Raw genomic sequence first — 14,718 nt, 5'->3', positions numbered from 1 at the left:
TCTTCTGGGTGGTGGAGAGAGATTTTCTCTGCAATCAGTGATTCTCAGCTAAGTAGGGATGGGTGTGGCCCCACTCAGGTTCCACCACAGAATGGAGAAGCCTTGGTCTGGTGGGCAGGGATGCGCAGTGTCCTGTCTGACCCTGCCAGGGGCCTGGGGTCCCTACAATGACCTGGGGGCGTGCTGGGGGGCTCCGGACTAAGTCGGCCCCAGTCCCTGCCGGGTAAGAGCCGAGGGCCCTCCTGGGCTCATCCAGATGCCGAGCAGACACAACTGAAGCTGAGCTGTCCCACCTCCCGAGGCCCACAGGAGCTCACAGCCTAGGAGAGGGACCATCACTGGGTTCCGGGTGCCGGGTGCTGGGCCATGGGAAACCAGCTGGCTCCCATGGGCAGAGCCGCTGGAGGCTGACCAGCCCACCTGCCCGCGCACCCAGGGCCGCCTCCTGGGCGGGGCCCTGTGTTCTCCAGGTTTCTCTCCACTTGGGTGGCGTGTCTGAAGGGAAGGGCCAGGGCTGTCTCTGCCTGAAGCCGAGATAAAGTGAGCACTGAGTGACCTTCCCCGCCACGTGGCACCTGGGGCAGGGCCGGGGCACCCGGGCTCTGATGTTCCAAGATGTGGTTTCATCGTTGGCGCAGTTGCCCAAACCACCCAAGCCTCGGCTTCCTAGTCTGTAAAACAGGGACGCTAACTCACCCAGCCGGGCTGGGATGAACTGGGCCATGGCCCAGGCTGGCCCGGCAAGGGCCTCTCCCGACTTCGCCTTCGGCGTGTGGAGGTAGGTTCCTCTCTCGTGGAAACTGCCGGGGAGGAAGTGAGACAGGAGCACGGCGACAGCTCAGGAAGGGCTTCTGGGCAATTCTGCGAGAGCAGGGGTGCGGGCCAGGGAGCCGCCCACCGTACCGCTGGGCACGGGCGTGGTGGAGGGAGCTTCCTATGACCCCTGCTCCCTCTGGGGAGGAGAGGGGCATCTCCGGGGGCCCAGCACCGGGGGAGCAGACTCCTGGAACACAGGCCGTCAGGCTGGATGGGAGGAAGGGAGGAAGCTCGGAGAGCCCGGCGGGTGGGGGTGGGGGAGAGGGGCTCTGGCTTCGGACCTCTCCATGGCCGAGGCCCTCCGCCACCTGTAAATAAAGCAGCCTGTGAATCTTTCATGGGCTTGTGCTTAAAAATAGATGAGGGAAGGCCTCTGGGCAGACTCCCAGGTCTCTGCTGTGGGCAGTGTCCGGGCCACAAACTCCCCAGGGAGGCAGGGAGGGAGGGAGGGGGAGGGCTAGCCGGCCGGGGCGCTGGGGACGGAGCTGGCCCGGGCACGCGGAGCCTGGGACATGTGGCCGTGAGCTCAGGGGCCAATGGAAAGTCACCCTTTCCAGAGGTTGTGCCCTCTGGAGCAACTGGGTCCCAGGCTGGGGGAGGAGGGCCTGGGACGGGCGGAGCAACGGACCCACGGGGAGGTAGGACCATGGGGCAGAAGAGGGGAGACGAGGCCCCAAGAGGAACCGGACCTGGAGGTTCTGGTCTTGGGGCTGAGGCCCGTCCAGCTGTGCAGAAGAGCTGGGCCCCCCACGCGGCGGCCCCCCACGCACCCCTTGCACCCACGGCGCGCCAGTCTGACCTCCATGCTTGCATCAGCAGCCTCACCCGAGGCTCTAACAGCAACCAGAACCCCAGGTTCCAGATGCGCCCTTGGAGGTGGCCTCGCCCAGCCCCCACTGGACAGACAGGAACGCGGGGTCCTGGAGAGGACAGCCCCGGGACTGCAGCCAGCAGGATGGGGCAGGAGCCCCCTGGGTGACCCGGGAGCAGCCCTTCCACCCAGGGCCTCAGCTTTCTCGTCTGAGCTGAGGGGACGGGGATGGGCCCCTGGGGCCTAGGAGGGTAAAGGGGGTGGGCCGCGTGCAGGACCCCAGGCCTGCCAGCGGCCCCTTCTCAGGCCAGCGCCCTCTGATCCCCTCACCCCTGGCCCAGCTGGCGTCTGGACCAGATCAGCTGCCCCAGCACTCCCTGGCCAGCGCACTGAGTCCACGGGGCTGGGGCCAAGCCGGCTGCCCTAAGCCTTGCCCCATCCGCTTCTGGCTTTGGCTGCTGGCTCAGGGGCTGCCTCTGGGTCAAGGGGCCCTGGAGGCTCCCTGACCCTGGAGGGGTCCCACTGGAGGAGAGAGAGGAGAGAGAGAGGAGGCCCTGAGGGCCTGAGAAGGGGCCAACCTAGGCCGTGAAGGCCGGCATCCTGCCCCCAGCACTGGGGCGGGGGCAGGGAGGCTGGCTGGGAGGAGGGTGGCGGCCTCCCAGCCCCGCCTCCCTCACCCTCCCGGGACCCTGCGGAATTCCCGCACCCCTGGGGAGCTCATGGGGTCCTCTCCCGTCCTCCTGACTGCGGGGGGCCGGGTCTACCCCATGAGCCACACCCGTGGCCGGTGATGCAGGCCGGAGGCTCAGGCTCACCGACTTACTAGAGAGCGAGTTTCCCCCTTTCTCAGGGTTGTCCATCAAGTTGTCCCCCACTGAGGCGGGGAGTGGGCAGGAGGGACCCCAGCTCCGCAGACGGCCGGGCCCGAGTCCCACCTGCCGTCGCTGCTGGGCGACTCTTCCCCTCTGTGGGTCCCCGTCCAAGCTGGCCAAAGAGGAGTGATGAGGGACTCAGGAGACGAGGCTCTGACCACGGGACTGAGAGTCCCGCCGCACGTGGGTCCCTTGGCTGCTGTCTCTGAGTCCCAGAGCCACGCTCTTGGGGGGTCTGGGTCTCCCAGGTGCCCTGACTTCTGAGGCCCTTGGAGCCTCAGCCTGTCTGCACAGCTCCCCCCTCCATCCCCAGGGCCTTGGGGCCTCAGGCCCAAGACAGGCTCCCGCAAGTCTTTGGCGACAAATGAATGGTAGAGAAGGAGAAGGAATGAAGGAAGCCTTCCTCCCTGGTCCCGAAGAAGAGCACATGTGCTGCCTGGAGAGTCGGCTCACAGAACCCAGGCAGGGGCCGCCGGACGTCTGCGCAGCCAAGTGGGCACACTGCCCGCAGAAAAGGACAAGGGAGTCTGGAGGTCAGGGCCCCCGGCAGGAGCGGCGGGTGTGCATCTGTGCACGCGGTGGGACATCCAGATACACAGACACAAGGACGCAGCCGTCATGGGAAGGGGCCCAGTCAAGCTGCACACCGGTCTCCGATACCCGACTCCCTCCTGCTCCACTTTCTCACCCGGGGGGCGGGGTGGGGTGTCTGAGCTCTGTCTCTGCCCCTCTGTGCCCTCGCACAGGCAGGCTTGCTCAAATGAGACAGTGGGTTTGGGCCCGATAGCCCTGGGGCAATAGCAGACCCCCAGGGTGGAAAGTGAGTCAGAGCCTAACTCCGTCCGCGAACCAGGCAAAATCCAGGTGAACTCGCAACGGAGGAAACTCCTGCAGAAACACAGAGGCCTTGGTGGGGAAGCCTGGCAGATAGAGATGGGAATCTGGGTGAAGAGAGAAACAGAGACACTGCTTGGGACCGCTGGGCACAGTTATGTAGGTTGTGCACTGCCCCAGTCTAGATCTGTCAACAACAGCAAGCACAGCTGGGGCCACCCTTTCCGGAGCAAGCTGACCTGTTCTCTGGCCTTCGACAGTTGCCACAGACTTCCCCAGCCAGAGGCCCTGACAAATGAGTTCCTGAGTCTAGGAGACTGGGCCCAGAGGTCAGAAGCAAGGCACCCCAGCTCAACGTGAACCACCCGGCTGCACCCTGCCTCTGCCTGGACGTCTGCCAGCACCGCAGCCAACACCCACCTGCACTGGCGCCGTCAGACCCAGTCACCGAGCTCATGAGCTCGGAGCCAGAGCTGCAGCCCCGCCCTGAACCCGGCACCTCCACCCGGCCGTCCCCCTGCCCCCAGGCGGGGTCACCGATCCAGCACGCAGAAACGCAGGACAGCGTCAGACTTGAGTTTCAGATGAAGAAGGAATACGTTTTTAGCTAAGTGTGTCCCCTAAGTTAGGACATTATTTGTACTAAAAAATGTGATTTGTTGTCTACCTGAAATTCAACTCAAACTGGGAGTCCTGCACTGGATCCGGTGACCTCTTCCCCAGACTAGGGGCGGATCCCCTGTGCCCACCCCTGGGTCCTCCCCGGCCTTGTCCCCCGCTCTCGCTGCCCCCACCCCAACCAGCCTGCCCTCTGCCAAACGCCGGGCAGCACTGCCCTCTAGTGGACAGACCGCGGCAGAGGGAAGGAGCCCAGGCGGCAGGGGAGGAGTGGAGGGAGGCGCTCCTGGGGCTCTTGGCGGGGAGGGGGGGGTGCCTGCAGGGGACACACACTGGGTGGTAAAGCAGAGCCCCACAGGCGCCCAGGGCTGGCAGCCCCGACCCATCACCCCTGGACTGCAAGCAGGGTGGACCCGCCCAGAGGCCCCCAGATGGTGCTCGACGCTGGCCTGCAGGCCCTCAGAGCTCTGTCTGGACCAGACTGCCAAGGGGCCTCCAAGGGCCAGGGTGGGTGCGGTACTGGGGGTAGGTGCGTCGGCAGGAGCTTGCCCTGTTTAGTGCTTCCTGGTCTCCCTCTGAACCGCCCAGCCCCATGGGCCCTCTGCAGAGACATCTCTCACTGGCCCCTCTGCTCCCCCAGGTGGCCGGGGCTGCTGGCACCGGCGGGGGGGGGGGGTCTGGAGGCAGGGGCAGCAGAGACCCCAGCCAGCCACCGAGGCCGCTGGCTTGCAGCATGCTCCCTGCTTGCCCCCAGTGCCTAGCATGGGGGAGACAGTCGCTCCTTCTTGCCCCGCCCCCTCCTTCCTCTGGCTCCCTGGTGCCCGTCCCTTCTCCTCTCTCCTCCTGCCCTCCTGTCCCAGCTCCGCTCCGACACGTCTTCCCTGGCTGCCATCCACCGTGCGGGCACCCAGCACAGTGGCACTTGTGGAGGCCCTGGACGTGGCCTGGGAGGCCTCCCTCCTCCATAAAGAGGTACTGAAGAGGGCACCTGGGTGGCTCAGTGGGTTAAGCCTCTGCCTTCGGCTCAGGTCATGATCTCAGGGTCCTGGGATCGAGCCCTGCATCGGGCTCTCTGCCTACTTGTGATCTTTCTCTGTCAAGTGAATGGATAAAATCTCTCTTTTTTAAGATTTTATTTATTTATTTACAGACAGAGATCACAGAATCACAGAATTTACAGACACAGATCACAGCCCCAGAAAAAAAGACATACTGAAGAGTGTCCGCTGCACCTGCTTTGGTCCGAAGACGGATGTCAGATTCAACCATAACAGTTCATTTTTTTCCTCTTCTGAAAGACAAGGAAAACACATCTTTGGGCCCCTAAACACCTGGGGGCCGTGGGTCCCGAGCCATGAGCCTCGTGGAGCTAGGCCTGGCTCGAGCGCCGTGTGCTAAGCATCTGTGGGTCCCGCCAGCAGAGGCTGCTCCTGGCCAGGCACTGGCTGTGCGCATGGACCGGCAGCATGTCCTCCTGTGCCCAGGGGGTCTCTAGCTGGCAGAGGGCCTTTCCCTATGTATCCTGGGGGGGCCTGACACCCGGGAGACCCTGAGCCTGATCCCTAGGTTTCCTGAGACCACAACAGTGCAGCAGCCATGAGCCCTGCCCCACACGATGGCGGCCCTGGAAACCAGGGCCCAAGCTGGCGTCGGCAGGCAGGGGGCGGGGCGGGGGCAGATGTGCTGCCCTCTGCCTGCCCCTCCCCTGGGTTCCCTTCCAGGTCCGGCATCCAGGGCAGGGCTCCAGGTGCTTTGTTGGGGGTCAGGAGCCCAGCCATCTGCATAGTATGAGCTCTCGGGCACCTGATGCAGGCAGGTGGGAGGCGGCCTGGGCCAGGGCTCCCCCTGCCCCCGTCAGGGCCCCTCGGGGAGCACACTGAGTCCTCCCAGCCTGCTGCAGTGCCCGGACACCGCCGAGCCTGGTCGCAGGGGTGAGACCCAAGCCCTGGGCCGCGACTCCTGCCCGCGTGTTTGGAGAGCCCTGTCCTTGCCCGGCTGCAGTTGGTGGATCTATGGGAGGGTCTATTTTTTGTTTTTAATTTATTTAAATACAATTAATTCACATATAGTGTCTCGTTAGCTTCAGACCTTCAGATAAAGTTTCCCCTTTCCCCTTCCACCCCCACCCGGGACACTGCCAGGGCGCCCACCGCCTCCCGTGGGTGCTAACAACCTCCACGCACCCGCGGCTCCCTTGTACACACGGGGCCCCTGATGCCAATTTTCCTGCAGCTCCTCCGTGTCAGCCCAGCCAGCGGGACACAGAGCCTGTCCCCTTTCTCCGTGGCAAATGATCGTCGGGGGTGGGGGGAGGCCTCGGGGGGCATCTCTGCCACACTGTGAGCATCAAACCCCGTAGCGGCTCCGCAGGGCGTGTGCAGGCAGGGATGGCTCACGGGAGGGGGACCCGCATCCACCTCCGGCGACAGGATGGGACTCGGGCTTTCCCGCGCGGACACCCTCACGGCAGCGTGAGCCCCCGCAGCCCACAGGGGCAGGCTGAGAGAGGTCAGCCGGAAGGAGGGACCAGTGCTGGAGGACCCACTCCCAGGAGGCCTCAGAGGAGTCAGACCCACGGACAGACGGACACGGGAAGGGGGCGGGGGAAGGGAGGGGTCGTGTTCCGAGGGGACAGAGGCTCAGTCTGGGAAGGTGGAGTGTCCCCGGGACAGAGGGAGGGGCACGGGGTGTGTGTCTGACGCCCCTGAGCTGTGCACCCAACAGCAGTTAAGAGGGCAAGTTCTAGGTCACGTGTGCGCTGCCACACAGTACACGTAGTGATTATAAAGGCAGCGGGCAGCGGGGGGTGCCTCCTCCCCGCCCCCCACCTCAACACTGGCTGGTCTGTTTGGCCTGGGACCTGGCTGTGGAAGCCGCAGATCCTGCAGTTGTTGGCGGGGGACGCGGGGCAGGAATTGAAGTGAGACAGGTAGAGAGGCCCGCGGTCGTTTTTAAGAAATGCCAGCGCCAAGCGTATGCCCTGGACGGCCTGTGACACGGACCCTTTCCCTCATCTGCTCTGACTCACGTGTTCAGTCTGCATCGGCACGAGCCGCGATTGCACCGTTCTTGAATGTTAACCTTGAACAGAGGACAGCCCCACACGGTGGCCAAGGGCCGCCACTCCCCGCAAGGCAGCTGGGGCAGCCCTGGGGATGTGAGCTGGTTGGGAGGCCAGAGGACAGGCCTAGGATGAGTGGGGAGTGTGGCTCTGGGGAGAGGGGCAGAGACGGACAGAGAGACAGAGACAAGCTGTCCTGGTCAGGTCTCTTTGCTGACCCCACTCCTGACCGGTGCCTCCCCTCCTCAGTTCCCTCAGACCTTGTCTAGGACCTCGCTCTGGAGCTTCCTCCTCCAGGAGGCCCCCTGGGCTTCCCAGCTCAGGTGAGCCCCTTTTTTTGCACACCTGCCTTCCTGCCTTCGCCTATCCACAGTTTTGCGCGTCTCGGTCTGTGCAGGGCGAGGTGGTGTTCACACTGGCATCCCCGGGCACTGGCCAGCGGCTTCTTGGAGACTCACTGCACTGAGTTCCAGGACCAACCAGAGATCACTGAGATCCTGTAGGGCTTTGGAGCATGAGGTGAGGCGGGAGCCACTCACCCTGTCTTCTCATGTGCTGCGTGCACCTGCGGCCAGGGGGCCGGAGCCCTCTGTCCCAAGGGGCATGGACGGCCATCGGGCAGCCACTGCGTGTTCCCCCTGTCCCAGGAGCCCTGGCAGAGCAGGGAGGGAGCAGGGCAGGCCACCTCCCTGATGGGCCCTCTCCTCCTCCCCTTCCTCCCCAGGAACCGGGACCTCTAGGTTTCCCTCTGCAGCCCAGGCTCTGCGCACCAGCAAGTCACCTTGCCACCTGCCCGGAGCTGTCCCCTGCCCGTGGGTCCCTCCTTGCCCTGAAGAATCCTAGCCCTCCGTGAGGCCCCGAATACTGCCTCTGCCTGGATGGGGCCCTCCCTGAGATGCCTCCCTGCCCCGGACTCACACTTTCTCATCGCTCCGTGCGCAGCTAAACCTACTCGAGTCTGTCTCTGCGACATCGTGAGGTGCGGGTTTTTCTGGTGGAGGTTTTGCTCACCTTCCATTCCCAGGTCCCCAGGTCCCAGGTCTCTGATGGTGGAGTTCTCAGTAAATTCTGAATGAGCGAGGAAATCACGGGCATCCAACCCCAGACGCTTCCCAGGGGCTGCCGCTTCCCAGGGCAGGAACGTCAGTCTGGGTCAGCCAACACCTGCCCTCCCACACTAACCGCCCACACCGCTGGGTTCCTCCAGGAGGGGGCCCCCAGGCCCTGTGAACGGCCTGCCAGGCAGACCCTTGCCACGGGGACTGGTGGGGGTGATCTCCCGAGCTCCTTGGCTCTGCTCTGCTACCCCCAGGTTCCCCCTTTCCTCGCAGGGCTTTCCCTGGCCATCCTGCGACCACCAGCTCCGGGGCTGAGGTCCTTGGGGGCCTATGTCTGACGTTGGTTTTCCTGTGTTCTGCCCTCCGAGCAGTGGGTCACTGCCCACAGGCTTGTACGCCTTGGAATACAGGTTTTCTTGACCTTAATCAGTGGGAATCCTGCTGATCTAAATCAGGGCTGCTAGGGGAGATGGCAGCCTTGCGGGTGAGGCGTGGGGGAGCCCCACAGAGCTGGGGCACCCGCCCTCAGGGGCTGGAAACTCCCCCCGCCCACCAGGCACCTGCTCCGACAGACGTCAGTTTGTTCCCTCCTTGGTGGAGAAGGTCTTGGGAGTCCCCTGGGCTCCAGCCCCCGGAGGTCAGCGGTTCGGCAGCGGGAGGGGCTCGTGGGTGTGCAGCACACTGGCCACCTAGAGTGGGACGGACGGTGTCCACTTCCTTATCCAGTGCCCAGGAAGGGGGACCTTATGTGGAGAAAAGGTCTTTGCAGATACATTGAACTAAGGACCTAGAGATGAGTGGGTCATCCTGACTATCTGGGCGGGCCTAAGTGCGAGGACCAGTGTCCCTGCAGGAGATGGGAGAAGAGACAGACAGACACAGGGAGAGGCCAGAGCCCAGGAGCACCAGGAGACGTGGGAGCCCACAGAGGCAGGCAGCACCCTCCCGAGAGCCTCCCGAGGGAACACAGCCCTGCCCGAACCCGGAGCTTGGACTTCTGGCTCAGAACATTGAGAACACAGTTCTGCTGTTTTAAGTAACCGTCTCTGCTCATTCATTGCAGAGGCCCCGGAAAATTCACTCACGGCTCTCTCCCGGCTGGTTCCAGAATCCAGAGCATAAGACGCCAAGTGCTGGTCCTGGGGAAGCTCACTGTTCGTGCGCCTAAGAGGGCAGGGGCCCTGGCCAGCAGCTGGCTCTGCTGGGATGGGGGGGCGGCTGCTGCAGCCCAGGTTGGCTACCTGCAGGAGGTGTGGTCTCCCCATGGCCTGACAGACGAACACCAGGGCAAGAAGTCAGGAAAGAGAACTTTAGGCCAGAAAAGAGAGCAGGAGCTTCTCAAGGACCAGAAGTCCTGTGTGCGTCTGGCATGGGACACAGCGCTGGGGTCCGGTGGAGGAGGGGGGAGCTGGTGGGGCTGACCCCAGGAGGCAGCCAGCTCCTGCCACAGTGTGCGGCGATCTGCTTCTCCCGGTGCTGAGGAGTTCTCTCTAAATGCCTTTCTGGGGCGCCTGGGGGCTCAGTCATTAAGCGTCCAACTCTTTTTTTTTTTTTTTTTTGAGATTTTATTTATTTGAGAAAGGGGCTGGAGAGAGCACAAGCAGAGGGAGAGGGACATGCAGGCTTCCCGCAGAGCAGGGAGCCCGCCACGGGGCTCGATCCCAGGACTCTGGGATCAGGACTGGAGCTGAAGGCAGACGCTTCACCGCGGAGCCCGCCCCCTCTCCCCCCCAGGCGCTCCAGGCATCCGACTCTTGATTTCAGCTCAGGTCACGATCTCAGGGTCAGAGACAGAGCCCTGTGACGGGTCCGTGCAGTCTGCCTCTTATTCTCTCCCCCTGCCTCTCTCCCGACCCTCTCTAAAAACAAGTAAATTAGAGAAAATAAGATAAAATGCATCCTGGACTCTCTGTCCCTTGCTCTTCTGTTTCTCAGGACGTTCTCCCCATGGAAGATGCTTTTCTGCACGTCCGATTCTAAAACTGTCCTGTAACCCTTACCCGCCGCTGTGTGACCCCAAGCTAGAGCAGCTTAAAGCCCTGAACGGTTCTACGGTCCAGAATTCAGGAGCAGCATGGTGATGTGGTTTTGACTCGGGGTCACTCTGACCTTGTGTCAAAATGTCAGCCAGGCACGTGGTCCTCTTTGCTGGGGCTGGGGGATTCCCATGCTGGTGCCGGCGGCGGGGCCCCCGGACGCTTGGACCGCGGGGCTGCTGGAGGGTCCTTACGCCGTGGGTGTCGGCTTGCCCAGAGCAGGGGCCTCGGGGGGCCACCGCCGATCTCGAGCTTGAGGCCGGGGTGGGAATGTAACGCCCCAGAGACTGTGCGCTCAGAGCCAGTGAGAACCTGGCGTAGGGCCCCGACGGGCTCTCGCGGGAGCTCTAAAAGAGACTCTTCCTCCCTGCCTTACAGGTGGCCAAGCTGGGTCTCAGGGGCGGTGAGCAACCCCTCAGGGCCACAGACGGCCGTGCCAGCCTTCAGCCCCGCTCTGATGCCGCCCCCCACACCCCCGCGCCCCCCACGGCTGCCGGGGGTCCCACTCCTCCAGCCCGCCCCGCGAATATTCTTATTCCAATCTCATGGTTCCCTCCACACTTCCTCCCTCCATCTCCCCTTCCCCCTCCCCCAGCCCCCAGTGTTGCAGGAGTTTCTCCTGGGTGGAGGAGGTCAGTCTTGGAGGTCCAGAGCTCCCAAGGTCTAAAGAGGTCTGGGACAGAGGCAGACACGGCCCTGGGCACAGGGAGCACAGAGTCCCATGGAGACCCGGACGTGGGTGGGGGTGAGGCAGGTCTGCAGGGAGTGCCAGCATCCAGGGGGCCCACCGACCTGTCAGACCAGAAGGGCCTCTGTTGGGTGGGGGTGGGAGGTACCTGGAAGTCCCTGCGGAGGGAACAGCATTCATAGAAGCTCAGAAGTAGGGGCGCCTGGGTGGCTCAGTGGGTTGGGCCGCTGCCTTCGGCTCGGGTCATGATCTCGGGGTCCTGGGATCAAGCCCCGCATCGGGCTCTCTGCTCGGCGGGGAGCCTGCTTCCCTCTCTCTCTCTCTCTCCGCCTGCCTCTCTGCCTACTTGTGATCTCTGTCTGTCAAATAAATAAAATCTTAAAAAATAAAAAATAATAAAAAATAAAAAAAATAAAAGCTCAGAGGCAGGCGAGAGCAGATGCATTCTGGGACTGAACGAAGAACAGGGTGGGCGTGGGGGCGGGGAGCAGCCAGCTGGGCGCCCCCAGGACTAGCTAGGGCCCCAGTGGGGCGGCTTGGGGCTCTGCAGACTGTTTATCACTGAAGCCAGGGAGATAAAGCCTTTGACCCAGAATGTCACCCGCAGGGACCTGTCCTCTAGTTAATAATTGCGGAATCGGTATGGATTCAGCCAGGAGGCCACTCACCCAGCCTCGCTCAGGAGGGAGAATGCTCAGACCACCCTACGTGCTCATCAAGAGGCAACGGGTTCTGTAAATTAGGGTCCGTTCAGGCAATAGAACCTGGGGCAGCCCATGAAGTGGGCGCTCAGACTGACCAAGCCCCTTCTATAGGAGAAGCCCATATTCCGGGGCCCTGCGGGTCGGCCCTGAGACCCCCACCCCCCAATCCCCAGGGCCACAGCCCAGCACGAAGCCCCTTGAGAAACCCAAGATGCTGGGCGGAAACTAGTCTGTCTGGGGTCGGAGGGAAGCTTTTTTTTTTGTTACCACGACTGGACAAGTTCTTTTATGGACCATCAAGGTGAAAACACACTTAAAACTTCGCTCGGACCAGCAAGCCCCCAGGAAGGGCCCAGAGGACTCGGATTCTGTCGAGAGAGGCCAGTGCGCCACTGGCCAAGGTTGGGCCGCCCAGAACAACCCAGCCTCGTGGCTCAGGCCCCGGGCACGCACTCCTCAGGGTCTGGAGTCAGGTCATGGGATTGGGGTGGGCTCCCGGGGAGAGCTCTCTTGGCCTGCTGTGGGGCCACCATCTCGCTGTGCCCTCGCAGGTGGAGGTAGGTGGGGAGACAGACAGAGACGGAGGGTGGGGAGAACTCGGGTCTCTGCTCACAAGGGCACTAACCCCACCAGCCCCAAGGACCCTTCCTAACAGCATCCCATGGGGACGGTCAGAACTTCAACACGTCCATTTGGGGACAGGATCCAGCCCCAGTAACCAAAAATAAGAACAGTTGCGATCAGCAACAATGATGACAGGGTTTGCGCAGGGCGCAGGGCTGACACACACGCATGCCCCTAAAAAAATCCCACAATCACACGGACGTTTGCCGGTCTATCCCCAGGCGGTACCAAAGTCATCGCTGTGGAAATAGTCACGGTCATGCCTATTCTTGCCCATCTGTCTCGGTCACATGGTGTTCGGCCCCGTCACTGGTCACTGGTCACCGAACGCCGTCTCTGCCAGCGTGAGGTCTGGAAGGCGCCGCCGTCGTGGACAGAGCTGGACCCGAGGGCCACCACACGCTGAGCTGCGAGACCCTCAGCCGAGCCGGGGGTGACCCTTCCTCCCTCCGCCTGCCCCCCTCTGAAGTACACAAGCAAGGTATGATCATTTAGAAATACCGAATCCGGGCGTGTGTTACTCCAGACGGGACGGCAGCCCTCCGCATCCCCTGAAGGAGTCACGGCTGTTGGCCACCTTCTCTTGGCCTGTCCTTAGCCAGGGTGGACAAGTGCACGTGTGTTCTAGTGTGCACGCACACACACGTGCACACGCACGTTTACTAACGACACACAGGCTCATGACGAACAGTCTCATTCTACACACATGGCTTGGCTTTGCAATTCGTTTTTGTCCCTGTAGTGGGAGGAATGAAGCTCCCACACCGCAGTTATGTCCCCCCAGGGATGTGACCTTACTGGTGACATTTGCAGAGATGACCAAGGATCTCCGGGGAGGGCACCTTGGATTGCCTGGATGGGCCCTGCATCCCAGCCGGCGCCCTTCTGAGAGGAGAGGACACAGTGGGACTGTCGTCCGGGAGCCCTGTGACTCCTGCCCCGGCTGTCCCCAGGCAGACAGAGATGGCCCCAGGTGCCTGGGGAGGTGGCCCTCCACTCCTGACAGTATCCGGCCTGTCCTTCCCGACCCCCCAACCCCTGCACACATCCCCCTGGCCTGGAGGGCTGCTCCTACTGTCATGAGATCTCCCAAGCGTCCTCTTCTCTCCGGAAGCAACCACCCCACCCCCCAGCCCCCCACCCCCGCACTGAAAGTGTCTCTTCTCTGCACGCATAGAAAGCACAGCCCTGCTGGGGAGGGGCCCTGGGCTACCAGCGGCCCTCAGGCAAAACCCTGTGCTCCAGCCTCTTTTCCTAGCCAGAGGGAGCCCTCTGCGGCACTGGCCCTTGGTCTGGGCAGGTTTCCACGGAATCCTAGGCTCCCTGGGCTGAAGTTCCGCGTCCAGACTCCTCACCAAGCCTCCTCAGGACTGCTGCCAGCGGAGCCCTCCCCCTCCACACCCTGCTGGAACACGTACAGTTCCATTACTGGTCCAAGCGGCTGCCTCCGGGCCTCCGCGCACTCTGTTCCTCTGCCTGGAAGCCCGATCCTCCCTGGCCCCACCCCCGCGCTCCTCCTCTAGGTCTCTGTGCGGACATCGCCTTCCCCAGGCCTGACGGTCCCCAGCATGTGCTGGGCCCCTATTCTCCGCCCCTCCCAGAATGCCTGTCTGAAGGGGATGACGTGACCCCTGACCTCAGTCCAAGGCCACTTGGGGCCTGGGGCAGGGGGATGGGCTACTGGAAGGGTGATGTGTCCAGGGGCCCAAGTCTCCATTTCTCCGTTTTTCCTGTGACTTGTGCCCCAGACTACGGGGTCCCAGCTCCGTGGGACACACGGCTCTCCAGAGGAGGACGACGTTTCCACACTTTTCTGCAGCCAGGCTGGTCATGTGACGAAGCTTGCAGGGACGGAGACCAAAGTGGGAACAGAGGTCCAGGTCCTTAAATGGAAAGGCTTGAGCTTCCTCTTGCTCGAGTGTGGAGGTGACGGCTGGGGCTGGAGCAGCCACTTTCGACTCCAAGACAGAAACCATGTCTTGAGAACACCAACACGAAAAGGGCAGGAGTTTAAGTCCCTGGACAGCATGGGTTCCCAGGCCTCGGCGTGCTGAGTGGAAGACAAACACGCGCTGCTCCTGATGAAGCCGCTTGCATTCTGGGGCCCCTCAACTTACAGGAACTCTCGGCTGTTCCCTCTGTGCGGTGAGTGGGAGGGTGCTCCCGGCTTCCCAGATTTATATCCGCCAGGAAGTCAGAACGTGCCCCCTTTGGAAATAGCTCTTGGAAGACCATGTGAGGACACAAAGGCAGAGAGGGGACACACAGGGGCACAGGCAGCCTGCGAGAGGGCGAGCGGAGGCCGCAGGGACGCAGCTACGCAGCCCGCAGAGGCAGCGACTGTCCCCCCGCGCCTGCAGAGGGAGGCCGAGCCCGCAGACACCTTGCCTGCAGACTTCTTTCCAGAACTGGGAGAATCGGTCCCTTTGTCGTCAGCCGTTCAGTCCGTGACGTTGTCACAGCAGCCCCAGGAAACCAGTATGGTTTGCCACTTGCAAAATCACACATTAAAGACACCCCACTTGGGGCGCCTGGGTGGCTCAGTGGGTTAAAGCCTCTGCCTTCGGCTCAGGTCATGATCCCAGGGTCCTGGGAT

The 14,718-nt window shown here is 62.6% G+C and overlaps 1 long non-coding RNA gene across 1 annotated transcript; it reads left to right on the top strand.

Annotated features, from left to right (window-relative positions):
* The first annotated feature begins 556 nt into the window (after positions 1-556).
* On the top strand, positions 557-6,106 carry LOC309846742. The gene is made up of 3 exons (XR_014302117.1): positions 557-778; positions 3,594-4,923; positions 5,102-6,106. It is a non-coding gene; the product is annotated as an uncharacterized lncRNA (long non-coding RNA).
* Positions 6,107-14,718: the final 8,612 nt, after the last annotated feature.

The sequence above is a fragment of the Mustela nivalis genome (genome assembly GCF_964662115.1).
Source record: "Mustela nivalis genome assembly, chromosome: 13".
Taxonomy (NCBI): Eukaryota; Metazoa; Chordata; class Mammalia; order Carnivora; family Mustelidae; genus Mustela; species Mustela nivalis.
Note: the sequence above shows the minus strand (reverse complement) of the source record. Positions and strands in the feature narration are given on the sequence as shown.